Source organism: Hevea brasiliensis, chromosome 15 (genome assembly GCF_030052815.1).
Source record: "Hevea brasiliensis isolate MT/VB/25A 57/8 chromosome 15, ASM3005281v1, whole genome shotgun sequence".
In the NCBI taxonomy this organism is placed as follows: Eukaryota; Viridiplantae; Streptophyta; class Magnoliopsida; order Malpighiales; family Euphorbiaceae; genus Hevea; species Hevea brasiliensis.
Genome location: NC_079507.1, coordinates 51,409,087 through 51,436,827, shown reverse-complemented (window position 1 = coordinate 51,436,827; position 27,741 = coordinate 51,409,087). Strand labels below are relative to the sequence as shown.

General features: G+C 32.1%; 2 non-coding genes and 1 pseudogene across 2 annotated transcripts; 2 read left to right on the top strand and 1 right to left on the bottom strand.

Annotated features, from left to right (window-relative positions):
• The first annotated feature begins 2,377 nt into the window (after positions 1–2,377).
• Positions 2,378–2,484, top strand: LOC131174240 (small nucleolar RNA R71). Its single transcript, XR_009144488.1, has one exon. It is a non-coding gene; the product is annotated as a small nucleolar RNA R71 (small nucleolar RNA).
• Positions 2,485–9,914: 7,430 nt separating this feature from the next.
• On the top strand, positions 9,915–10,021 carry LOC131174275 (small nucleolar RNA R71). The gene has a single exon (XR_009144523.1). It is a non-coding gene; the product is annotated as a small nucleolar RNA R71 (small nucleolar RNA).
• A 10,948-nt stretch (positions 10,022–20,969) lies between these two features.
• On the bottom strand, positions 20,970–21,986 carry LOC131173881 (germin-like protein subfamily 1 member 16; annotated as a pseudogene).
• Between the last annotated feature and the right edge of the window lie 5,755 nt (positions 21,987–27,741).

The window sequence follows — 27,741 nt, the reverse complement described above, 5'->3', positions numbered from 1 at the left end:
ATAATAATAATAATAACTATCTTGATTTTATTTGAAAAAAATGAAATACTCAGTTTACTTCTCGATTTTGGAAGAAATTCCAAGAAGCTTTAGGAACACAGGTATACTTTAGTATTACTTTTCACCCTCAGATAGATGGACAGTCAGAAAGGACTATACAGACATTGGAGGACATGCTTCGTGCATGTGTTATGAATTTTGGTGGCTATTGGGATCATCATTTGCCTTCAGTAGAGTTTGCTTATAATAATAGTTATCAGGCAAGTATAGAGATGGCTCCATACGAGACATTATATGGTCGAAGGTGTAGATCACCGATTTGTTGGGATAAAGTTGGAGAAAGAAGGCTTACTAGACTAGAGTTGATACAGTTAACTTCAGAGAAGGTTCGACTAATTCGTGTTAGACTTTTGACTGCTCAAAGTCAACAGAGAAGTTATGCTGACCTTAAGCGTAAAGATGTAGAGTTTATGGTTGATGATCATATATTTCTGAGAGTTTCACCGATGAAAGAAATCGTGAGGTTTGGAAAGAAAGGAAAGCTTAGCCCTCATTTTGTTGGTCCATTTGAAATTTTGAAAAGAATTGGAGCAGTTGCTTACCGTTTTGTCCTTCCACCTAGTTTTGCACATGTACATCCAGTTTTCCATATTTCTATGCTTAAGAAGTATGTACCAGATCCATCTCATGTTTTACGACCTCAGACTATACAATTTAGGGATGATATGTCATATGAGGAGTAACCAGTAAAGATTTTAGATCGACAAATTAGAAAACTCCATTCTAAGGAAGTGGCTTTGGTTAAGGTCTTGTGGCAAAATCACTGAAGTAGTGAGGCCACATGGGAGGCAGAATCTGAAATGCAAGCCAAATATCCCCACTTATTTAATTCTTCAGGTTAGAATTTTGTCTGTTTAAATTCGGGGACCGAATTTCTTTTAAGGGGGGATGTATGTGGAAACCCAATATTTATCTATTTAATTATTTATTTATTTTAATTATCTAACAATAATTTAAAATATTTATCTAAAATAATAATAATAAAATAAAATAAATAATATTTTATTGGATGACTTATTTATTTATTTGTATATAAATATTATTTTCGAAATTAAATATACATCTGTAATCTGAACAACTCAATTCAATAATAACTCTTATTCCATTCTACACCTAATAGAATTCTTAAAATATATATACCCCAATCATCTCTTCTGCTAAACTTTGCTCTAAAAACCTGTTTGTCACCTCCTTTTTTCCACCAAATATTCTCAACAAGTATTGTCATCATTTTTCATTATTGTTATATGTGTGTGTGTGTGTGTGTATATATATAAATATATAAAAATTTACGATTTATAATCTAATGTGCGCAAAAAATTCCTAAATTTTTATTTCTCTATTCATCACATTCGATTCTGTTTTCAACGTAAAAATTCTCGTTCTTTGTTCAATAATGGGTGAATTTGATTTTATTTTCTTTCCTTGATTAGTTACAACTACTCTACAAATTCATTTTTTCTCTTCTTTGATCATTACTATTGAATTGGGTTGATCATTAGTACTGTGAGATAATAACCTTGAATTTAGATTATATATATATATATTTATGATTTATAATCTAATGTGCACAGAGAATTCCTAAATTTTTATTTCTCTATTTATCACTTTCGATTCTATTTTCAAGGTAAAAATTATTGTTCTTTGTTCAATAGTGGGTGAATTTGATTTTATTTTCTTTCCTTTATTAGTTACAACTACTCTACAAATTCATTTTTTCTCTTCTTTGATCATTACTATTGAATTGGGTTGATAATGAGTACTGTGAGGCTGAAATTGAGGCTGAAATTGAGGCTTATTCTGCTGCACATACTGCTGGTTATGAGTATAGTTTGAGCTTTGGCCTTGTTGAGCAAAAGTTGCTTGTGGTCTCCATGTTGAGTTGTTCACATTAGAATAAGCATTTCCCATAGGTTTCTGTTGATAACCTCCTGTATAAGCAGCTTGTTCTTGCAAATAATCATCACCATAAGAAGAGTAATCAACTCCACAACTTTGGGTTCCATCTGTGAAGGTAACTTGTTGCATAGTTGTAGGAGTTGAGTTTGTTGCCTTTGTGCAAAAATCACTAAGAAGCTGAGTCAACTGATCAAATCTTGCATTCATGTAGCTAACTGAGTCAAGTTCATAAATCCCACCTTCTTTGGCTCAAGTGCTCTAGGATTTCCCATAAATGGGTATTATGAGCAATCTTCTCTAATAGATCATAGCATTCTTCACTTGTCATTCTCATGAAATCTCCTCCGCTTGTGAATCAATTGTGTTTCTTATGGTCGAGTAACTCGTGTAGAAATTCTGAACAATCATCCATTTCGGTATTTCATGATGAGGACATTGCCTTTCAAGCTCCTTAAATCTCATCCAAGATTCATACAAAGTTTCATCATCCCTTGGTTTAAAAGCTACCATCAAATTCCTCAAATGAGTAGTTTTCCCAGGTGGGAAAAATTGAGATAGAAAAGCTTGAGATAGCTGCTCCCAAGTAGCTATAATAGCTTGTGGGTGTGAGTCATACCTCTCCAATGTCAATCAAGAGAGAATGGAAATAAGGTGAGCCGAATAACTTCATCCAAACCTGTGTTGTCTTTGTGTACCACATATCATCAAAAAATTCTTCAAATGAGAATGAGGATTTTCAAGTGGGCTACCTCCAAATTGTGAATTCTGAACCATTTGAATAAGACCAGTTTTTAATTCAAATTGATTAGCTCCAATAATAGGTCTATTATCTCTCACATCAGTACATCTAGGAAAAGCATAGTCTAACATGGATCTTCTTTGAGGATCATTTTGATTAGCAACTGCATTTTGCCCGTTTTGCTCATTTCCTCCATTGTTTCCACCAATAGCTCTATTTTGATTCTCCATATTTTCGATTGTCTCCTCTTGCTCAAATATTTGTTGTTCTTCTTTTTCTGCTTCTTTTCTTTTTTTGTATTCCTTTTTGTTGGCTCGACAGAATTTTTCAATTTCAGGATTGAACAACAATTCAGTATCACTTGTGCTTTTCGATCGTCTCATAAACAAGAAAAGTACCTGAAAAACACAAGGAACATGATGTGGCCCAACCGCAAGTGCACGGGTCGTACAAGTAATATAGAAAAGATATCGTTCCCACGAGGAGTTGTGTTAATGATTGAATTTTTGATAAAAAAAATGCTAACTAATTTGGACTATTTTTGAAATTAAAGTAATAAATTGATGGGTATTGGAGTATGAAATCTATATATGCAAAATTAATAATCTATTCAACTATGTAATGATTTAACTAAATTTGCATCAAATTAAAATAAAGCAAATTCAAATATGGCAATATTCAAAATGGCAAGTAATTAAATTCGATTAGAAATTAACAATGATAAAAAGGTGATTCCGGAGTTCGGGATTTCATATTCAAGCTATTTTGGGATTTTCCCTAGCTAGCCCAATCCATGAAATTTATGGGTTTAAAGGAGATTAATTCTAAAATCCTTTGAAAACTCTTTCGAGTGAGACAAAGAGTGCCTTAATTAACTTAATCCTACTTTCGTGGAGTTAAAATTAACCAAGACCCATTAGGTTCTTTAATCAATCTATTAAAACCCTCTTAACCCTTAGTCTATTTCTAGATCTAAGTTAATTAAGTCCAATTTCTTGATTAACTATCACTTGGTTTTCTCCTTTCGGTGTTTCAACCAAGGATTAAGAACATAACTTAATGGGGCCCTTCATTAAGCATGTGAATAAGCACACAAGAAATGGATTAAACCTCATAAATTCATTAAATTGGGGCTAACCCAGTTCAAATCCACAAAAATAACTAAAATATTACATCCCTTACTCCAGAATCAAAAGTAAACTACTCACTATCCATAATGCTTACAAGATATGATGAGTTTAAATGGAAATAAAGCTTTAATCTAAGCTAAGAAGTAAGAAATTAAACACTAGAAATGTAGAAAAGTATAAAGAAAGAAAGAAATGCAAATCTTAGTTAAAAATGGTGTGGAAGGTGAAGATGGCTCTTCAAATTCCGCCCCTCTCCTTTTCTTCTTTGCTCCTTGTCCTCCCTTCTAAAATGAGAAAATGGGACTATTTATGGCATTTTTCTGACATGGAGCCCTAAAATGGTATGTTCTAGGAGGAATTATTTGAGGGAATCTCCTGCCAGCTCATTAATGAACTCTTCATGGATCGCATAAGTGGATCGCATAAGTTATGCACCCTTATGCGCTACTGGTTCTGGGTCACTTATGCGGTCGCATGACTTGGTGCATAGGTTATGCACAATTTCGTGAATGTGCATAAGCGAGGCGAGAATGAGCATAAGCTATGCATCTCCTTATGCACATTTCGCTGGTTCTGAACAGCTGATCTTTCTCCTTATGCAGACCGCATAGCTTATGCGCAAGTTATGCACGCTTGGTCAATGCATATTTCAGCTTGAAAACTTGTTTTTGACATCTTTTTGCTGTAGAAGACACTCCTCAATGGCAAAATTCTCTTTAGTCCTTCAAAAATACCATTTTTCCTACAAAACAAAGTAAAAATTACAAATTAATCCAAAATTGACAATTATGGAAAACTAACTAAATAACTAATGAAATTAGCTAAAAGTGACTAATAATCAAATAAAATAGCTATGAAATTAAACCTAAATGATTATGCAAAATATATGCATCAAATACCCCCAAACTCAAGCTTTTGCTTGTCCTCAAGCAAACTTTAAAATAAAATGCAAAAAATTTTTAGGGGTGCCTTATCCAAAGAACTATGAAAATCACCTATTAAAGTAACTAAACACACCTTTAGCCATACTAACAATCCATATACCCATCCTTCAAAATGCAAAGAATCTAATGCTTATCCAAGCTTTCACCGCTTAGCCATCAAGTCAATTATCATTCAAAATCCCCAAACCAACCAATCAAAAGAGAGAGTCATGCTCAAAAGGAATTCTAGAACAATCAATAGTCAAAGTGTCTCTATATAGAATGATGGAATTAAATGAATGAATGGATAATTTTCCAATCCCATAGGCAAATTCCCTACTCCTATCTCCACTAATGTAGCAAATACTATCAAGAGATCAAAGGTCTTTTTAGGGATGTAATGGGGCCATGGGGTTCAAAATGAGGCTAAGAAGAAGAATGGGTAAAAAGGATTCAAAGCATGAGAATATTTCAAATCTTAACAACATAAGGTACACTTCTTATTTTATTATAATTTTTTTCTTTTTTTTTTTTCTTTTTTTTATATATATGGAGGAGAGAAGTACACAATGAGAATTGTCAAGTGCTAGCAAAACACATAAAAATGGAGGGACATTTTGATACTTTAAACTTGTATCTTGCATTTTCTTTTTTATGATTGTCCCTAAAATTGCCACCCCCAAACTCATTCCTTTTAATACTTTGAGTGGATTTCTTTCATTTTGAATGGCGATAGTGAAAAGCACATATACTAGCACTTTTACAAGATGACAAGCACTTCTTCTCCCTTTTTTTGTATATTTTTTTCTTTTTTTTATTTTTATTTTTATTTTTATTTTTATTTTTTAGAAAGTGTACCTAATATTCAATATTATTCTCATGAAAAGGGTTGGAGTGTTTGGTTCATTGGCTAGGTAGCAATAAGGATTTCAAGAAAAATTAGGGATAAAAAGGCTCAAAGGGGTTTTCAAAGGTCAATTTTAATTAGGAAAAAGGGCCAAAGGTTTAAAATGAGAAGGTTTAAATCAAAGAATGCCTAATCATCTCTCTTTTCAAGTATGTCGATATTTCGCCTTGAAAGGTTTAGAAAATTTGTTCTAGGATTGGTGAGACATCATTTGACTACCTTATATCCAATAACTCCTCTAAACACTCCAATCTCTAAAGGACTAGTTGGGTGGCTTTTGGCTAAGAAGATATAGGCAAGGGATAGACACTTCAAAACTTTGCACCTCTTAGGAAACTTTCAATCCACAAACCCAACTAAAGGTAAGTCAAATCACTCTCATAGGCAACTTTTCAATACTCAAGGGATTTGGCAAAAGATTTTAATGCATGATGCATGATTCCTAAAAATGAGCAATGCATTAACTAAATGGAAGAAGTCTATTTGTGTGCAAAGTGTATAATTTCTAAGTGATGTATAATGTGTGTGTAAATGTGTTATGTATATGTATGTATGGATGTATATGTAAAATATTTACAATATATGTAAATGAAATGGGATGAGATGTTCCTATACTCAAAATGTAAAAAAATGAAGCAAAATCAAAATGAATGTGCACCCCAAACTCAAAATTAGACATTGTCCTCAATGTCTCAAGTAGTGCATTATCAAAATTCAAAGTAAAGAGAAATTACCAGAATTGTGAAATTTAAGAGCAAAAGGAAAGAGTTACCTGGTATAGAGTAGATGAGAATTCAAGGAATAATGGTGATGCATAAGAGGCTGTACAGGTTATGCGGAGTAAAGTGCTGTCCAAAACATGTGCATAAGTAGGGTGCATAAGCCGTGCGGTTCTGCATGAGTGGCAATAAGGGTTGCATAGGCTATGTAAAATATTTGCAAATTTTTTTTTTTTTTTTTTTTTTTTGGTCATGCGGAAGTGCATAAGTTATGCCCACACCTTATACAAGTGAAATCAGGTTTTAACTTTTCCAAAACATTTTCATAAGTAGGGTGCAAAAGCCGTGCGCTCGCATGAGTGGCAATAAGGGTTGCATTTTTTTTTTTTTTTTTTGGTCATGCGGAAGTGCATAAGTTATGCACTCTCCTTATGCACTCTTCTGGGTTTTGAAATTCGTAGTCTTTGGTTATGTATGCATAAGCTATACACATTGCTTATGCAGTCTCTGTAACTTTTGGAATTTTCTCGATTGGTCATGCACAAGTGCATAGGTTATGCACTCGCTTATGCACTTCGCACTGGAAATTGAGTTTTTGGTTATGCGTATGCATAACTTATGCACTCACCTTATGCAAGTTTTGACAGATATGAAATTTGACAAAATGAGGTTATGCGTATGCATAAGCTATGCACTCTCCTTATGCACTTGCAATAAAGGTGGAAAATGGCAAGAATTGTGGTTATGCAGGATTGCATAAGCTATGCAGTTGCTTATGCACAAGTTAGCAAGATCAAGAATGCAATAGAACATGGATTGCAAGTGTGAAAATACCTAGAATGAGGAAATATAATTCCATGAAGCATAAACCATGAGAAGTTTCACCAAAAACACATCAATATATACAAAGTATATCAAAAAGGCATCACACAAGCATGTAAAAATGGATCCTACATAAAAGACCTTTGAGAACTATGCCATTTTAAGAAAAATTCTGCAAATCAACATTTAGCACATAAAACTCCATAAAATTTGCATGAAGTTGCATCTAACCACAAATGATGAAATGAAGTCTCCAAGTTTTGCCAAGAAAATGCAGCATTTTTACCTTGAATCCTACAACCCAAAGAAGCTCAAAACTGCAAAAATGACTCACTTACCACCATATTAAGATTAAAATCACACATACTTAAAAGTCTCACACCCAACCTCACCAAAAACACAAGCCATCTGCTGCCAAACACCCTCTTTGTCAGAATTTCTTCTTCCTCTCTCGCATAAACCAGACAGTACCAAGGATGTAATCTATCTCATTGCAGACTTTTCCTTTTCTGCAGATTGCATTTTTCCTCTGCAATAACCAGATTGCAGCTCCCAATAGTTCACCAGCCTTTCTTCATTGATATACATCTACAAGGGACAAGATTTAATAATGTCAAAAATTGAATTTGAGGAAATTTAAGATAAAAACAAAATTAATGAAAATGAAAGTAAATCAACAAAAGCAAAATAAAAGGACTTGGGGTGCCTCCCAAGAGCGCTAATTTATAGTCCTTAGGACTATTTTCATGTTTCATGGTGGCTGAAATTGGAATTTATTGCCTCTGTTTCCTATAGGCGCTTCAATGAATCTATACTTCATTTTCTTTCCATCACATGAGAAGATTCTTGTTGCTTTGTCTAAAAATCCGACCATTTCTTTCTTGACAACCTTTGGTGCATCTTTTCTTTGAGAGATGGTTGCTTTACTTCTCTTTTCTCCCTTTGCTCATCTTTTAAGATTGGTGCCATAGGACATGGTTGTTTACTATTCAAATCTTGTGCAAATGCAGTTCTTTTGGATTTTCATCATTGATACTCCTTCATGGATAAGACAACTTTCAAGAGAAGCCTTCTGATAGCTCTTTCTAAAGTGCTCTTTACTAACTCATCAACTATATCAATTCTCAAACAAGAGTCTACATCTTCATGTTGCTTCTTCTTATCATTGCCAATATTGAAGACTAACCGATCCTCTCCGATTCTAAGAGTAAGCTTTTCACCTTTCACGCCAATCAAAGCACCACCGTAGCTGTGAAAGGCCTCCCAAAATGATTGGCATATGAGAATCCTCTTCCATGTCCAAAATGACAAAGTCAATCGGGATGTAAAATTTTCCAACCTTCGTGGTATATTTTCCAAGATCCTTCGATATTTAATTGATCTGTCTGCCAACTGAAGAGAAATGTGGGTTGGCTTAAGATCTCCCATGTTAAGCTTCTCATAGATGGAGAGGGGCATAAGGCTTACACTAGCCCCTAAATCACATAAAGCTTTTATAGAACATGATTCCCAATATGGCATGGAATTGAAAACTCCCCGATCCTTGAGCTTTGGAGGAAGTTTCCTTTGGAGGATAGCACTACATTCTCGCTTAAGGCTACAGCCTCATAATCTTCAAGTCTTCTTTTGTTTGAGAGAATTTCTTTCAAAACTTAGCATAAGAAGGCATTTGGGAAAGAGCATCGATAAAAGGCACATTTATATATAGCTTCTTCAAAACCTCTAAGAACTTCCCAAATTGCTTATCAAGCTTGGCTTTTGAAATCTCTGTGGAAAGGGAAGCTATGGCTTGTAAGGCTCTGGAGGTATATATTTCTCTTCTTTCTCTTCAACCTCCTCTTTACCTTTTTCTACACTCTCTTGTTTTTCATCTCCCTTGACATCTTTCTCATTTTCTCTCTTCTCAGCTTTTTAACTCTTCTCAAGATGCACTATTTTACCACTCCTCAAGGTGATGGCATGACATTGCTCCCTTGGATTTTCTGTTGACTAGGAAGTTTCCCATAGAATTGGTACTTGATGAGCATGCTTGTTGTGCAACTGATTTTCCAAAGATCCTATTGTGTGTTTTAATTTTTTCCAGCCTATCTTTCATATCTCTCAACTCTTCATCAATCTTAATTTGATTAGCAATAATTTGTTGTAATACATCATCGGTGTTGGAACTTTGTTCTTGTTGTCTTGGTAAAGGTGCAGTATTTGCATTCTTTTGCTGAAAACTAGGTGGTGGTTGCCTAGGTTGTTGGTATTGATGCTCTTGTTGTTGTGATGGAAAGTTCGAGTTGAAGCTTGATTTTGCCGATTCTCCCATGAAAATTGGGATGATTCCTCCAAGCATATGAAGGATAATCTACTCCACAGCTCATTGTTCCTTCTGCATAAGTAACTTGTTGAGAACTTCCAGATCATGATGATGAACTGACTAGCATACTTAAATCCTCCATTTTCTTTGCAAGGACATTAGTGAGTGCATCAAATTTGGCATTGATGATGTTGAATGGATCAAGCTCATACATTCCAAAGAACTTGCCTTTTTGAGTTGGAGTTGACCCTCTTGGACTACTCCATAGATAATCGTTTCTTTGCTATTTTCTCTAATAACTCATAAGCTTCATCTTCATGCTTAATGATGAATTCCTCCGCTTTGAGCATCAATGATCCTCCGATAGCAGGAGTGACGCTTGTGTAAAATTCTGGTTTATCATCCATTTGGGAATGGCATGATGTGGACATTGTCTCTCCAACTCCTTCCATCTCATCCATGACTCATAAAGAGTCTCATCTTCTCTTGGTCTAAAAGCAATCATTTGATTCTCAACTCTTGAGTTTTTCCAGTGGAAAGTATTGGGCAAGAAATGCATCGTTGAGTCGCTCCCAATTTGTAATTGAGTTGTGAGGTAAAGAATCAAGCCAATCCAATGCTCTATCTTTCAAAGAGAATGGAAACAATTTTAGCCTTGCATCATCGATACTCTGTGTTGTTTTAGCATGTCACAAATCATAGCAAACTTCTTCAGATGTGTGTGTGGATTTTCAGAAGGATGACCCCCAAATTGAGAATTCTGAATCATTTGAAGGACTCCAAAATCCATCTTGTAACTATTTGCATCAATCCTTGGTCTTGCTATGCTCTCTCTCAAGTCATCAAAACGTGGAAAAGCATGATCCATCATACTTCCCCTAGGCACGTTAGCATTAACAACTTCTTCACCATGGGCTGCATTTTCATTATTTTGATCATTTCCAGCATTACCAACACCAATTCTAATTCTTTCATCAGCCATGTCTGCTTCTAATTCAGTTTCTATCAAGGCTTCTTTTCTTTTTCTGGTTTCTTTCTTGTTGGCCTTACAAAATTTCTCAATTTCAGGGTTGAATAATTAGGATGTATCAGTTGTGCTTCTAGCTCTTCTCATAAAAGATTAAGAGTACCTGAAAAAGAACAAACAAACACAAAATGAAAAGATAACAGAGATAAAACTAAAAAACAACTAAAATAATCAAGAATTCAATCTTAAGCAAACAACTCCCCGGCAACGGCGCCAAAAACTTGATGTGGCCCAACCGCAAGTGCACGGGTCGTACAAGTAATATAGAAAAGATATCGTTCCCACGAGGAGTTGTGTTAATGATTGAATTTTTGATAAAAAAAATGCTAACTAATTTGGACTATTTTTGAAATTAAAGTAATAAATTGATGGGTATTGGAGTATGAAATCTATATATGCAAAATTAATAATCTATTCAACTATGTAATGATTTAACTAAATTTGCATCAAATTAAAATAAAGCAAATTCAAATATGGCAATATTCAAAATGGCAAGTAATTAAATTCGATTAGAAATTAACAATGATAAAAAGGTGATTCCGGAGTTCGGGATTTCATATTCAAGCTATTTTGGGATTTTCCCTAGCTAGCCCAATCCATGAAATTTATGGGTTTAAAGGAGATTAATTCTAAAATCCTTTGAAAACTCTTTCGAGTGAGACAAAGAGTGCCTTAATTAACTTAATCCTACTTTCGTGGAGTTAAAATTAACCAAGACCCATTAGGTTCTTTAATCAATCTATTAAAACCCTCTTAACCCTTAGTCTATTTCTAGATCTAAGTTAATTAAGTCCAATTTCTTGATTAACTATCACTTGGTTTTCTCCTTTCGGTGTTTCAACCAAGGATTAAGAACATAACTTAATGGGGCCCTTCATTAAGCATGTGAATAAGCACACAAGAAATGGATTAAACCTCATAAATTCATTAAATTGGGGCTAACCTACCAAATCCACAAAAACAACTAAAATATTACATCCCTTACTCCAGAATCAAAAGTAAACTACTCACTATCCATAATGCTTACAAGATATGATGAGTTTAAATGGAAATAAAGCTTTAATCTAAGCTAAGAAGTAAGAAATTAAACACTAGAAATGTAGAAAAGTGTAAAGAAAGAAAGAAATCTGCAAATCTTAGTTAAAAAATGGTGTGGAAGGTGAAGATGGCTCTTCAAATTCAGCTCAGCCCCTCTCCTTTTCTTCTTTGCTCCTTGTCCTCCCTTCTAAAATGAGAAAATGGGACTATTTATGGCATTTTTCTGACATGGAGCCCTAAAATGGTATGTTCTAGGAGGAATTATTTGAGGGAATCTCCTGCCAGCTCATTAATGAACTCTTCATGGATCGCATAAGTGGATCGCATAAGTTATGCACTCCCTTATGCGCTACTGGTTCTGGGTCACTTATGCGAAGCTGCATGACTTGGTGCATAGGTTATGCACAATTTCGTGAATGTGCATAAGGGAGGCGAGAATGTGCATAAGCTATGCAGTCTCCTTATGCACATTTCGGCTGGTTCTGGAAAAGTGATCTTTCTCCTTATGCAGATCTGCATAGCTTATGCGGCAAGTTATGCACAGTTTGGTCAATGCATATTTCAGCTTGAAAACTTGTTTTTGACATCTTTTTGCTGTAGAAGACACTCCTCAATGGCAAAATTCTCTTTAGTCCTTCAAAAACACCATTTTTCCTACAAAACAAAGTAAAAATTACAAATTAATCCAAAATTGACAATTATGGAAAACTAACTAAATAACTAATGAAATTAGCTAAAAGTGACTAATAATCAAATAAAATAGCTATGAAATTAAACCTAAATGATTATGCAAAATATATGCATCAGAACAATAGTGAAAATAAAAGAAAATAAAAATTCTAATTAGCTTAAAACAATTAAAATCCAACTTAAAAACAAACAATCACTTCAAGAACGGCGCCAAAAACTTGATACTTGTTGTGTGTCCGCAAGTGCACGGGTCACAGTAGTATAGTTTTAAAAAATGATATCGATCCCACAGGGAATTGTGCTTAAATTGGAAATAAAAGTATAAGATAATTAGAATGACAAAAATTAAAAGATATTAAAAATAAAATCTAAAAATTAAAATTAAGACAAAAATTAAAGATGTAAAATGAAATTTGGAATTAAAATTGGTATTTAAGGAATTAATGCTAAATCAAACAATTAACTAAAATTAATTAAACTAGATTACCAAAAATTAATGTGGAATTTCTATTTATGAAATTTGAGAGGAATTAAATCTAAATTCAATAAAAATAAAATTGATTCTACAGATTTGATTTTCCATATTGTTTGCATGTGTTTTATCCTTAATTTAGCCAAACACATGAGAATTGCAATTTTGAGGGAAATCAATTCTTAAATTTTTGAAACCTTTTTCAAGCATCTCAAAATTGGTTTTCATTAAATCAAACCCTGTTTTCACGGTATTTCAAATCTAACAAAAACCCAACTAATGCATAAAATTGATTTTTGGAAAATTCCCCTTAATCTTCTTAGCTTATTTCTAACACCAAGAAAATAAAGTTTGTTGCAAGATTATCCATCCCCAATATTCACTTTTCAGTCCATCTATTAAGGATTAAAACTTAACTTAATGAGGGCCCATTCATCAAGCAAGGCAATAAGCACACAAGCAATAAATCAAAATATAACAAATCCCATTTAAATGGCTAAATCAGTTCAAAACCACAATACAAATCAATATTTACAAACCCATCTCTAGAATCTCAATAAACTACTCACAAATCATTGTTTAAAGACAAACCCAAATGAAGAAATGAAGAAATAATGGAAATGTAAGCTAAAGGGGTAGAAAAACTCAAAGAAATTTGCAGCAGATTCTGCTGCACAAAAGTGCAGAAAACGTGATCTGCAGCTGCTGGAAAAAGAATGCAGAAAGTGCTCCTCCTTCTCTCTTTCTAACTTTTCCGAATTTGCCTCCCTTGCTCTTTATGGAAAGAAAATGATAAAATGAGGCTTTATATAGGCTAAGGGTCTGCCCTAGAATGGGTAAAAGGGGGAAGGTTCCAGAGAAAGTGAGGTAAAAAGCTGGAGTAACGGAAATGCCACGTCAATTATTTTCAAGAAAACGACATAAGCCGAGCCGCTTGTGTCGCGGGTTGTGTCGCTCGGCGTGAATATTCGACGATCGACACAACTCGCGACATAAGCTAATCGGTTGCCAGCCGCAGTTGTGTCGCCTCGCCATTTTTACTCAACTTCAAAATTTTTGCAATTCGACTTTAATCTCCTCCAATTGGCTACTCTGATCAAAATACATCAAATTTCTCCAAATTTACCCTACAAAACAAATAAATTCCAAAAATTAAACTAAGAAGTGTGAAAATTATAAAATTGACTAAATATATACTATTATCTATAATAATAGCTATGAACAAGGGTAAATAATGTGCAAAAATTACACCTAAATGATGATCTAAAATGCATGCATCATAAAGACCACTACAAACCGATCTAAGTATGGATGGAAGATACGGTTCATAAGGTCCATGAATGTCTGGTGCATTTGTTAGGCCAAAGGGCATCACTAAAAACTCATAATGCCCATATCGGGTCCTCGAATGCGCTTTTGGCACATCTACATCCTTCACCTCAATCGATGATACCTTGATTCGAGATCAATCTTAGAAAATACTCTCGCTTCCCTTCAACCGATCAAACAGATCATCAATTCTAGGCAACGGATATTTGTTCTTCATACCACTTTATTCAATCGCAGAATCAATGCAAAGCCTCAAAGTCCCATCCTTCTTTTTCACAAACAAAGACCGGAGCTCCCCATGGTGACACATGGGCGTATAAACCCCTTATCAAGTAACTCTTGCAAATCGAAGTTTTCAACTCCTCAATTCCGTGGGTGCCATTCTATAAGGAGCAATGGAAATGGGTGTTGTACCAGGCAGTGTCTCAATAGCAAATTCGACTTCCCTTTCTGGTGGCAAACCAGGCAATTCTTTAGGAAATACCCCTGGGAAGTCTCTCATCGTGGGTATATCACTCAGTGTTTGGCTTAGCTCGCCTAGTATCCACCACATGTGCTAGGTAGGCTTCATAGCCTTTTCTCATCATTCTTCTTGCAATCGTGGTCGAGATGACATTGACAGAAATCGTCCTTTCACCCACAACGGTGATCTCATTACCCTCAGAAGTTTTCAAAGAAATCCTCTTTAGTTTACAATCAACCATTGCCTGATGACGTGACAACCAGTCCATTCCCAAAATCACGTCAAACTTGTGGAAGGGCACCTCAATCAGTCCGCCAAGAATTCATACCCTCAATCCTTAACGGGCAACCCTTGTATACTTTGTTCACCACTACATCGTGGCCCAATGGATTAGTGATCGTAATGTCTTGGTCACTCTTCCCTACTAGTATCCCCTTTCTACGGGTAGGTTGATGCAGATATATGAATGAGTGGATCTCGGATCCACCAATGCATGCACAGTGTAGTGTAGAGGAGAACGCACTCGATGACGCCCGGCATCTTGCTCCTCCCGAGCTCTCGTGGCATAATTTCTCGCAGGTGGTCCGTTATCCGCCTCTCACCGCTCGATGCGTGCCTCGTGATGGTCCCACCGCGCGACTTACCGCATTTTCTACCTCTGTGGTGCAGGAGCAGTGTGTCCGCTTGTGTTGGAGTAGTCAGAGTAGTTCTACGTGGGCGCTTCTCGGTGATGCTTTGTCGACCCACATCTTAAACAGCACCGCCACTCTCCAACACTCTCTTGTGCCATTTCGCATGCTGTGGACATGCGTAAGATGCCGGGCTGGTCCTCGAACCTCATCCTCGGAGAGCTGCCCACCGATGGTGTGGACCGACCTCTCCTAGGGGTGAATCGTGGCTGGCCCCGAGATCGACTCGACTCGTGGCCGAGCTGAACTCGTGCAGAGGACCCTTGAACTTCTTCCCAAATGCAGACGAACTAGACCGACTGGGCCCCTCTTCTGCTGTCTCTCTTCTCGGTCCGCCACCGATTCTTACTTTTTCCACCTTTATTGCAGCCTTCCACTAACTTGGTAAATTCTGTGATTCCCAAGGCGTTGAGCTGGATCTTGATGTTGTCATTTAGTCCTCTTCAAATCTCTTACATCTTTCTCGCTTCATTAGGGACTATCTCCCTTCCATAACGGCTCAATCGGACAAATTTCTTCTCATATTCGCCACCGATACACTGTCGCCTCAAAGTTAATAAACTCTCTTCTTCTCTCTTCCAGGTATACGGTACCACATATTTCTTCTTGAATTCAGAGAGGAAGAAGTCCCAAGTTACAGCTTCTGGCTGCACTTCATCGACACGTTGTCCCACCACTCATATGCATCGCCTTGCAAAGAAAGATATGGCAGCTTTCCGTTTTGCTCGAGTGCAGTGGAGTTGTTTTAGGACTCGCCTGCCTGCTCAACCAATTCTACCGCAACAGAGTCATCTTCTCTCTTGCCATAGAAATCCACCGCCCAAACTTTCTTAGCCTTTCCAGTGTGATTTACTGTGGAGCCGGTGGTGGTGGTGTCACGGCATTACCCTACCATTTGTCTAAAGAAGTCGGCCATTTGTTGGAACATGGCTCGTGGCGAAAGGTGCTCGCTTGAGTCAAGGAGCAGATTCTCTCATACCCCGGGCCTCACTGGCCGCAGTGGAGCATGACTCTCCACTTCCTCCTTAACAGCTCTCTGAGATGAAGGGTCCATATCCTATTCAAAATAATAAAAACAAACAGATCTGCATTAGTGTTACCTCGACTCTTACAAATGCAATGCATGGTATGGACTCAATCTAGGCCCAGAAACGCCTAAACTGTGCTCTGATACCACTAAATGTGACACCCCTTACCCGTACAAAGATACCTGAGTAAGTAATGCCACACGGTGTATCGGCACACTCTAATATACCTTAATTAATTTATATCATGCTTTTACATATAATTTATGAAATATACTTTATTTAAGCCATTTAGCAAAATTTTTATTTATTTGAGGTTCCGAAAATTTTATAGAAAATCCGGCGGAGTACCGGCTAAAAATGGAGAAAACAGTTCTTCGGAACCTGTTAAAAACACTTCCAATAAACAAATTTATTCATTCTCAACTCCAATATCATCACAAAACTCAATATCAAGATCTCAACAAATTTTCAATTTCAGGTCTCAACAACCTTTTCATTTCTCAAACATCCCTTTCTCAGGGTTCTCATATATAAACAACAATTAAATACTCAAATTACTTCCATACATAATCATAAATCTTTATTATTTACATGAACCTCAAAATACATTACATAAATCCCAAATACATATGAGAAAATAAAAATTTAATTACAAAATGACAAAAATTTAATTACAAAATGACAAAAATTTTTGTATTGTTTCGGAAGTTAAAAGAAATGTAAATAACTAGTTATTAATTGATCAAAATGTTATTCAAATAATAATTTGCATGAATGAAAATAATGATTTTTGTATGTCATGGATTTTGAAGAATTTAGAAATTTTAAATTTTTATTCATTATGAATTATTAAGAATAATTTGTATTAAGTTTTAAATTATTAGTTTGTGCACCACTGAGTTCACCACTCAGCGATAGCTTTATATGCTGTCGCAGATATAGAGACTAGAGGAGCAGCAGATTGAGCTGCTGAGGACAGGGGAGCTACCTGCTTGAAGTTATCAGGTATAATTTATACCCTGACTGTAAATATTTATTTTGATGTATGTATTGCACGTAATTGTATGGACATGTAAAATCGATCTTGAGCAGCTTGTACAAAGTTTGTATAAAGTTATAATAAATTTTAGTTTGGATTTTCTTAATGTAAATTTCTGGTATGATGTATATATAAATTATTTTGTCATTAATGAAATATGATTGGTAGTATTTTATTTTAAATTGAATGAAATTCATTAATAGTATTTTGATGATTGTTGGATATTGAAAATGGTGGATTTGAATTTTTGGAAGTTGTTAAATGTGTTGAAATTGATTAAGATGATTATGAATTTGAAGAATTTGTTGAGAAAAAATTATTGGAAGTGTTTTTTTTTTAGGTATTTGAAGAACTGTTTTCTCAAAATACAGATTTTAACTCGCAAACTTTTATAAAATTTGCGGAAAAATAAAATGGGCAAAAAATATTAACTAGTTTCAACTTTGAATAAATGTTTTAAATACCTATTAGAAAATGCTCACCACTTATCAAAAATAAGAAAATTGTTTTAAAATCCCTTGTAGGGTACTTAATGAGTTATCGGTAGATGAAGTTCGGTAGTTCATTAGGTATTCTATGGGATCATGTTATGCCTTACAGAGGGGTAAGGTGTGACAGATAATAACCTTGAATTTAGATTATATATATATTGTTGTTATATTAAAATTTTTTTTATAATATATTTAATGGGTCTGTTATATTAGTTTAATTGATTAAATTTTTACTATATTTTGGATATGTAGGAGATTTGAATATTCAATTTGTCAGCTAAAATTGTCTCTTTTATTGAATCTAGCTATTGTTTTGAAGCTTTCAGGTGAGTGATAATTATAGTACATGGCACCGTTTTAGTCCCTTTTAAAAATTTTTAGCATTAAATTTGTTATTAAATGAAATTTTAAATCAATATTTTAATAATTATTTTAAATATAATTTTCTAGAGTTTTATTTTATTATTGAATTTTACTCCGATTTTGATTAAATAATTGAGTTTTTCAATTAACTCTGCATTAGAGCAATTAGGATTCCGGGAACAGGCCTTTAATGTCTTTATATTGATTGATATCTGACTAAGAAATTTACTGATGTGTTACACTGAATTGATTTGAGATTGATTTGATCTTATTGACTCTTTGAAATTATTGAAATAAACTATTGAAATTGCACTATCAATTATTATTTGATATCTGAAATTTTTATGTTGATTTTGATTGATTTGTACAAATTGATTTTCTGTTTTGAATTGGTACTTGTGCCCAGTATCTGTATCTGTTATCTGGCTCCACCATGTGGACTATCACGGTATTAGATTGCATTGTTGAGTCATGCATCATTGCAATTTATGGTTTGCATTAGTATCATTTGCATTGATATCTGTGAAGGAAAGGAGGAGAAATGTATCCAATATCTTGTAGCGTGCTTACCATCTGACCTTTGGTGATGTGGGGTATCATCACCCTGGTGCACTGTACCATAAAAATTATAAAATTTTTAATGAATGAACTTCTTTTATATATATGTTTTATAAAATTATTTTATTAATGATTTTGATAGCATGAGCATGATTTTATTGAATGGAAAAGTTATTGTGAAATTAATCAAGCGTCTGCCTGTTTCTATTTCGTTATATGCTATAATTATCATTCACTGAGCATTAGCTCAAACCACGTTTTCTCTGTCTGTTATCTATTTTAGATCAGTAAAATTCTACAGCTGATCCAAATATTCAGTCCATTTTCTGAAGAGGGATAATCTTTGATATGTTCTCATGGTATGCCCGAATTCATGTTTTCTCGGGCTAATAATTAGTTTAGTTTAGTTTATTGAACAGTTTAAGTTTTTATTTGAAATCTGTAAAGACTCCGCAGTTTACTTATGGGATATTTATGATGTTTATTCAGTATATTGTTTATTTGAATTTTGTCTATTTTTTTTTCGTATTAGTAAATAACAATGTATTTATTCAAGATACTCTGATAAGGCTTGCATGATTTAAGAATACTTAAATTATGCGTCGGTCACGACTTAGAATTTTGAGTCGTGACAACATAATTATATAAAATATATATAATTTATAGCTCTTATAATATAATTAATTGCAGTATTATAATTTATTTAGTTTATTATTAAATGAGTTTTTTAGATAATAATTAATAATATTTCAAAAAAAAAAGATAATAGTTAATAAAAGATAAAATTTTTAATAATTTTATTAATTAATTTAATAAGTTGAATTCAAATTCTTGAGCTTTAGAATAAGATAAATATGAGCTCTGAAAAATTAGTTAAATAAAAATTAGGTTAAAATGAGTTCAAATTAAATAAAATTTAAATTAGAAATTTTTATACAAAATTTATATAAAAATAATCTTAATTTTTACAATGGGCTTCTCCAAGGCTTGGCCCATAAAGTGGCCTTGTAAACTCATATACAAAAATCTAGCTACTTTGACATAGCATATGAAAACCTTGAATAAATTTATTATATATATATAAAATCTCCTGTGCAGACATTACATCAAATTTATTATATTAAGATTTATAATTTTGACTCAAAAAATAATTATATCTTTGAGATAAATATTTATCCAATTTATTATTGTACTTAAATATAATTAACAGTAATTAATAATATAAGAACAAATTTATATTTGACACTAATTAAACTTTTAAAAATATATATTTATCTGTAAAAAATAATTTATAGAAATAAAAAAACTCTATATATATTTATAAATTATATTATTTACCTCTAAAGTTGTTTTAACAAATTATATTATTTACTCTAAAGCTATTTTTAGAGGTATTTTTTTTTTCAAATCTAATTTCTGGCAACAAATAAATTTACTTTTATTAATAATTTTAGAAATAAATTATTTTGTTTTTATATATTAATTCTTCCATAACACTATTAATGATTTTTATTTAAAGTATAATTAAATTAAAATTCTTTTAAAGATAAAAGGAATTTAATTAAAGCTATAATCACTAGTGTGGCATTGAACTTGCATTTTAAAAAAGGCTGGGAGGTGGCTTTATGGGGAAAGCCAGGTGGCTGGGAGGTGGCCTTAAAACAAGGTAGATATATAAGATAAAGTTTGATTGAATCTTAAATTACACGAGATAAATTTGAAAATTTTTAATTAAAAATTACTTCATATTATTTTTATTTTAAATTTAATATTTAAAAGTACTGTAATTCTATATATCTTGTTGGACTCTTAAACAGTTTTTAATTCAATTTAAAATTTTTAATTTAGTATTTAACATAATAAAATATATTAAATAATTAAAGCATCATGCGTCAAGAGAAAATATAAATAAATTTTTACCTAAATCTGATTTATTATAGATTAAAATACAAATATATAAAATTTATCTATTTAATTTAATAGGTGAGTCCTACAATATATATTATATTTTAAGTCTATAGTAAATCAGATTTAAATAAAAAAAAATCTAAAATACATAACACATAACTGTGATTTTATCAGATTTAAATAAAAAAAAATCTAAAATACATAACACATAACTGTGATTTTATATATATATATATATATATATATATATATATATATATATATATATATATATATATATATATATATATATATATATATATATATATATATATATATTACTTTCTATATTAAGAGTTATTTTTTTTATAAGAATTTTATTGACAAATTGCAATAGCACGTAAAATAAACTCATTGAGAGAGGCAATAAGCATCTCACCTTATTATGATATAATACATTGGAGATACATACAAATAACTTGAATCTTCTGATTTTTTATTTATTTATTGCAATTTATAGTCAAATGAACTAAATGAGAATTAGTAGCTGTTTGAATAGCTGTCGAGCTCTGATGGATTCACCCATTCTTGTTTCTGAAGTTTGGTCACCAGATCCTTGTCAAGATGGAATGCTCTTGTTAGAACATCAGGAACAAGGGATGGGCTGGCTCCAAAAACAGTATTTGCTGTCGTCACAACTCCTGGATTTTGACTGTTTAATGCAGCTATGGCAACTGCAGGAGTTTTTCCAATATTCAATTGGAAGTGAATGAGCCCCAATGGAAATACAAAACATCTCCTGCCTTTAAGACTTTGCTGAAAACACGATGATCAGGATTGGAAGAGATAAAACCCGCATATAGAGTTCCTTCCAAGACAGTTAAGATCTCAGAAGCTCGAGGGTGATGGTGGGGTGGGTTTAGTCCACCATTTGCTTCATAGTCAATACGAACTATGGATAGACCATTAGTGTTGAGTCCAGGAATAGAATCCACCGTTAAAAGATTGGTACGTGCTCCCAGCTGTTTTGAAGTTTCACTAGCAACATTAAGCCCCGAATAGAAGAAATCATCTGCTGTCACATGCTCTGGATCCTTGCAAAATTTTCCATTCACGAATACTACATGAAAGAAACATTGCAATATATCATCTCATTCTGGGTAAAAACTTAAAAAATAATAATAATAATTAAAATATAGTAAGCAGTTGCATTGCATACCACCAGAGTAAGCATCATCGGTTGCCACACAAAAGTCCTGGAGAGGGCTAGGATCGTAGGCAATGGCAAATGAGGAAGCCAAAGCCAAGACACCAAGAGCTAAAATGAAGTTAGCAACTTTCATATTACGTTTGACGAGCTTGGAATTCTTATATTTGTTTTTGTTTTTGTAAGGGATGAGAAACCTTGCACGGGATGCTTTGCTATTTATAGTTGATGGTTTTTATGTTGACCCAATGCTATTCAAATATCAAGCATGCAAGGTCTTTTTTGGCCTCCCGCTTTGTTTGATTTCTCTTCTCAATTCCTGATTAATTCCATGTCAGATGGTCATGGGCTTCTTCGAAATGGCAACACCAACACTCCACTTTTATGGCTGCAGCAACCCATCTGTTCTCAAATTAAACTCAACTAATTAATTTCTCATTCTAGATATTATCATGGTTTGCAAGGTATAAAAATAGCAGCTGCTTAATGTCCAAAACTAAGGGTTGAATTTCCAAATCAATGCAGTTTTCTTTGACCAGCAGTTAGTCGATGTTCTTCACCAATCCTGCAATTACACTTCAATTCAAATTTTGGCGTTGTATGATTATATTGGGCTAACAATGTAGAGTTGATTAGCTGAATTGGTGCTTGACCATCAATGATTAATGTTGGTGGCCTTTGTTATTTTGTATATTATTAGCTGTGGTGTTCAGGTAATTAGTTATGTAACACCCAAGTAATTAATTATAATAAAAGCAAAGTATATATAAAAATACCCTGCAGCTTAACATATTTTTAAATTTTTATTTGTGATTTGTTTCTCAGCACATACAATAAAATATATTAATCATATATTTTTTTTCATTTATTGATTTAAATCTCACAGAATTTGAATTCAAATTCTTTATTTTTTGGAAAATAATTTTAGTATCATAAGAGTTGGCATTTTTTTACATAACTTAAGGTGAATGAACTAATTTATAAATTAAGAAAAACATTGATTAGTATCTTTTTACCTCTCAAAAAATACACAAAAAAGTTTAAAATGAAAAGAAGGTATATTATACTCAGTGACCACCCTTAATTAAAATGAATAAATAAGTAAATAATAAGAGGCCTGTAATTTATAATATCAAAGTTTTAATTTTAATGCCATTGATAATGAGACAAAATAAATTAAAGATAAGAACATACCACACTAGATGGAGATGGCTAGCTAGCGTCATCGGTTGCCACTTGAAGTCACAAGCAAGCAATGGCAAATGAGGAAGCCAAATCCAATTTAGACACCAAGAGCTACAACGAAATTAGAAACTTTCATTATGTGTTATTGGTTTGGCTAGCAATGAAAAATCTTGCATGGAGTGCATGGTTATGGAATAGGGTTTCCAGATATATAGATTTATTATTTATTTTTTTAATGTCAGAGTTTAGTTTTTAATTTTTTTATATTTTATTAATCAAAAATAAAATACAATATTTTGAAATACAAATCATCAAATTATTATTTTGCATAAGCAAATTTAACATAAGCTACTTATATAAAATAATAATAATAATAACTATCTTGATTTTATTTGAAAAAAATGAAATACTCAGTTTACTTCTCGATTTTGGAAGAAATTCCAAGAAGCTTTAGGAACACAGGTATACTTTAGTATTACTTTTCACCCTCAGATAGATGGACAAATGAAAGGACTATCTGAGACATTGGAGGACATGCTTCGTGCATGTGTTATGAATTTTGGTGGCTATTGGGATCATCATTTGCCTTCAGTAGAGTTTGCTTATAATAATAGTTATCAGGCAAGTATAGAGATGGCTCCATACGAGACATTATATGGTCGAAGGTGTAGATCACCGATTTGTTGGGATAAAGTTGGAGAAAGAAGGCTTACTAGACTAGAGTTGATACAGTTAACTTCAGAGAAGGTTCGACTAATTCGTGTTAGACTTTTGACTGCTCAAAGTCAACAGAGAAGTTATGCTGACCTTAAGCGTAAAGATGTAGAGTTTATGGTTGATGATCATATATTTCTGAGAGCTTCACCGATGAAAGAAATCGTGAGGTTTGGAAAGAAAGGAAAGCTTAGCCCTCATTTTGTTGGTCCATTTGAAATTTTGAAAAGAATTGGAGCAGTTGCTTACCGTTTTGTCCTTCCACCTAGTTTTGCACATGTACATCCAGTTTTCCATATTTCTATGCTTAAGAAGTATGTACCAGATCTATCTCATGTTTTACGACCTCAGACTATACAATTTAGGGATGATATGTCATATGAGGAGTAACCAGTAAAGATTTTAGATCGACAAATTAGAAAACTCCGGTCTAAGGAAGTGGCTTTGGTTAAGGTCTTGTGGCAAAATCACTGAAGTAGTGAGGCCACATGGGAGGCAGAATCTGAAATGCAAGCCAAATATCCCCACTTATTTAATTCTTCAGGTTAGAATTTTGTCTGTTTAAATTCGGGGACCGAATTTCTTTTAAGGGGGGATGTATGTGGAAACCCAATATTTATCTATTTAATTATTTATTTATTTTAATTATCTAACAATAATTTAAAATATTTATCTAAAATAATAATAATAAAATAAAATAAATAATATTTTATTGGATGACTTATTTATTTATTTGTATATAAATATTATTTTCGAAATTAAATATACATCTGTAATCTGAACAACTCAATTCAATAATAACTCTTATTCCATTCTACACCTAATAGAATTCTTAAAATATATATACCCCAATCATCTCTTCTGCTAAACTTTGCTCTCAAAACCTGTTTGTCACCTCCTTTTTTCCACCAAATATTCTCAACAAGTATTGTCATCATTTTTCATTATTGTTATATGTGTGTGTGTGTGTGTATATATATATAAATATATAAAAATTTACGATTTATAATCTAATGTGCGCAGAAAATTCCTAAATTTTTATTTCTCTATTCATCACATTCGATTCTGTTTTCAACGTAAAAATTCTCGTTCTTTGTTCAATAATGGGTGAATTTGATTTTATTTTCTTTCCTTGATTAGTTACAACTACTCTACAAATTCATTTTTTCTCTTCTTTGATCATTACTATTGAATTGGGTTGATCATTAGTACTGTGAGATAATAACCTTGAATTTAGATTATATATATATATAAATTTATGATTTATAATCTAATGTGCACAGAGAATTCCTAAATTTTTATTTCTCTATTTATCACTTTCGATTCTATTTTCAAGGTAAAAATTATTGTTCTTTGTTCAATAGTGGGTGAATTTGATTTTATTTTCTTTCCTTTATTAGTTACAACTACTCTACAAATTCATTTTTTCTCTTCTTTGATCATTACTATTGAATTGGGTTGATAATGAGTACTGTGAGATAATAACCTTAAATTTAGATTATATATAAATTTATGATTTATAATCTAATGTGCATAGAGAATTTCTAAAGTTTTATTTCTCTATTTATCACTTTCGATTCTATTTTCAAGGTAAAATTCTTGTTCTTTGTTCAATAGTGGGTGAATTTGATTTTATTTTCTTTCCTTAATTAGTTACAACTACTCTACAAATTCATTTTTTCTCTTCTTTGATCATTACTATTGAATTGGGTTGATCATGCGTACTGTGAGATAATAACCTTGAATTTAGATTATATATATATATAAATTTACGATTTATAATCTAATGTGCACAGGGAATTCCTAAATTTTTATTTCTCTATTTATCACTTTCGATTCTATTTTCAAAGTAAAAATTCTTGTTCTTTGTTCAATAGTTGGTGAATTTGATTTTATTTTCTTTCCTTGATTTGTTACAACTACTCTACAAATTCATTTTTTTTTCTCCTTTGATCATTAGTATTGAATTTGGTTGCTCATGAGTACTGTGAGATAATAACCTTGAATTTAGATTATATATATATATATATATATATATATATATATATATATATATATATATATATATTGTTGTTATATTAAAATTTTTTTTATAATATATTTAATGGGTCTGTTGTATTAGTTTAATTGATTAAATTTTTACTATATTTTGAATATGTAGGAGATTCGAATATTCAATCTGTCAGCTAAAATTGTTTCTTTTATTGAATCTAGCTATTATTTTGGAGGTTTCAGATAAGTGACAATTATAGTACATGACACCGTTTTAGTCCCTTTTAAAATTTCTTAGTATTAAATTTGCTATTAAATAGAATTTTAAATCAATATTTTAATAATTATTTTACATGTGATTTTTTAGAATTTTATTTTATTATTGAATTTTATTCTGATTTTGATTAAATGATTGATTTTGTCAATTATCTCTGCATTAGAGCCATTAGGATTTCGGAAACAGGCCTTTAATGTCTTTATATTGATTGATATCTGACTATGAAATTTACCGATGTGTTACACTGAATTAATTTGAGATTGATTTGATCTTATTGACTATTTGAAATTATTGAAATAAACTGTTGGAATTGCACTATTAGTTATTATTTGCTATTTGAAATTTTTATGTTGATTTTGATTGATTTGTACAAATTGATTTTCTGTTTTGAATTAGTACCTATGCTCAGTATCTGTATCTGTTATCTGACCCCACCGTGGGACTATCATAGTATTAGGTTGCATTGTTGAGTTATGCATCACTGCAATTTATGGTTTGCATTAGTATCATATGCATTGATATCTGTGAAGGAGGAGGAAGGTATTTAATATTTGGTAGCGCGCTTACCATCTAACTTTTGGTGATGTAGGGTATCATCACCCTGGAGTAGTGTACCATAAAATTTTTAATGAATAAACTTCTTTTATATATATGTTTTATGAAATTATTTTATTAATAATTTTAATAGCATGCGCATGATTTTATTGAATGGAAAATTTATTATGAAATTAATCAAGCGTCTGCATATTCCTATTCCGTTGTGTGCTATAATTATCATTCACTGAGCATTAGCTCAAACTACGTTTTCTCTGTCTGTTATCTATTTCAGATCAGTAGAGTTCTGTAGCTGATCCAAATATTCAGTCCATTTTCTAAAAAGGGACAATCTTTGATCTGTTCTCATGGTATGCCCGAATTCATCTTTCCTCAGGCTAATAATTAGTTTAGTTTATTAAACAGTTTAAGTTTTTATTTGAAATCTGTAGAGACTCCGTAGTTTACTTATGGGATATTTATAATTTTTATTAAGTATTTTATTTATTTGCATTCTGTCTATTTTTTTTTAGATTAGTAAGTGACAATGTATTTATTCAAGATACTCTGATAAGGCTTGTATTATTTAAGAATATTTAAATTATGCATCGATCACGGCTCAGAATTTTGGGTCGTGACAATGTAATTACATAAAATATATATAATTTATGGCTATTATAATATAATTAATTGCATTATTATAATTTATTTAGTTTATTATTAAATGAGTTTTTTAGACAATAATTAATAATATTTCCAAAAAAAAAGATAATAGTTAATAAAAGATAAAATTTTTAATAATTTTATTAATTAATTTAATAAGTTGAATTCAAATTCTTGAGCTTTAAAATAAGATAAATATGAGCTCAATTTGAAAAATTAGTTAAATAAAAATTAGGTTAAAATGAGTTCAAATTAAATAAAATTTAAATTAGAAATTTTTATACAAAATTTATATAAAAATAATCTTAATTTTTACAATGGGCTTCTCCAAGACTTGGCCCATAAAGTGGCCTTGTAAACACATATACAAAAATCTAGCCCAATTGACATAGCATATGAAAACCTTGAATAAATTTATTATATATATATATAATCTCCTGTGCAGACATTACATCAAATTTATTATATTAAGATTTATAATTTTTTCTCAAAAAATAATTATATCTTTGAGATAAATATTTATCCAATTTATTATTGTACTTAAATATAATTAACAATAATTAATAATAGAAGAACAAATTTATATTTGACACT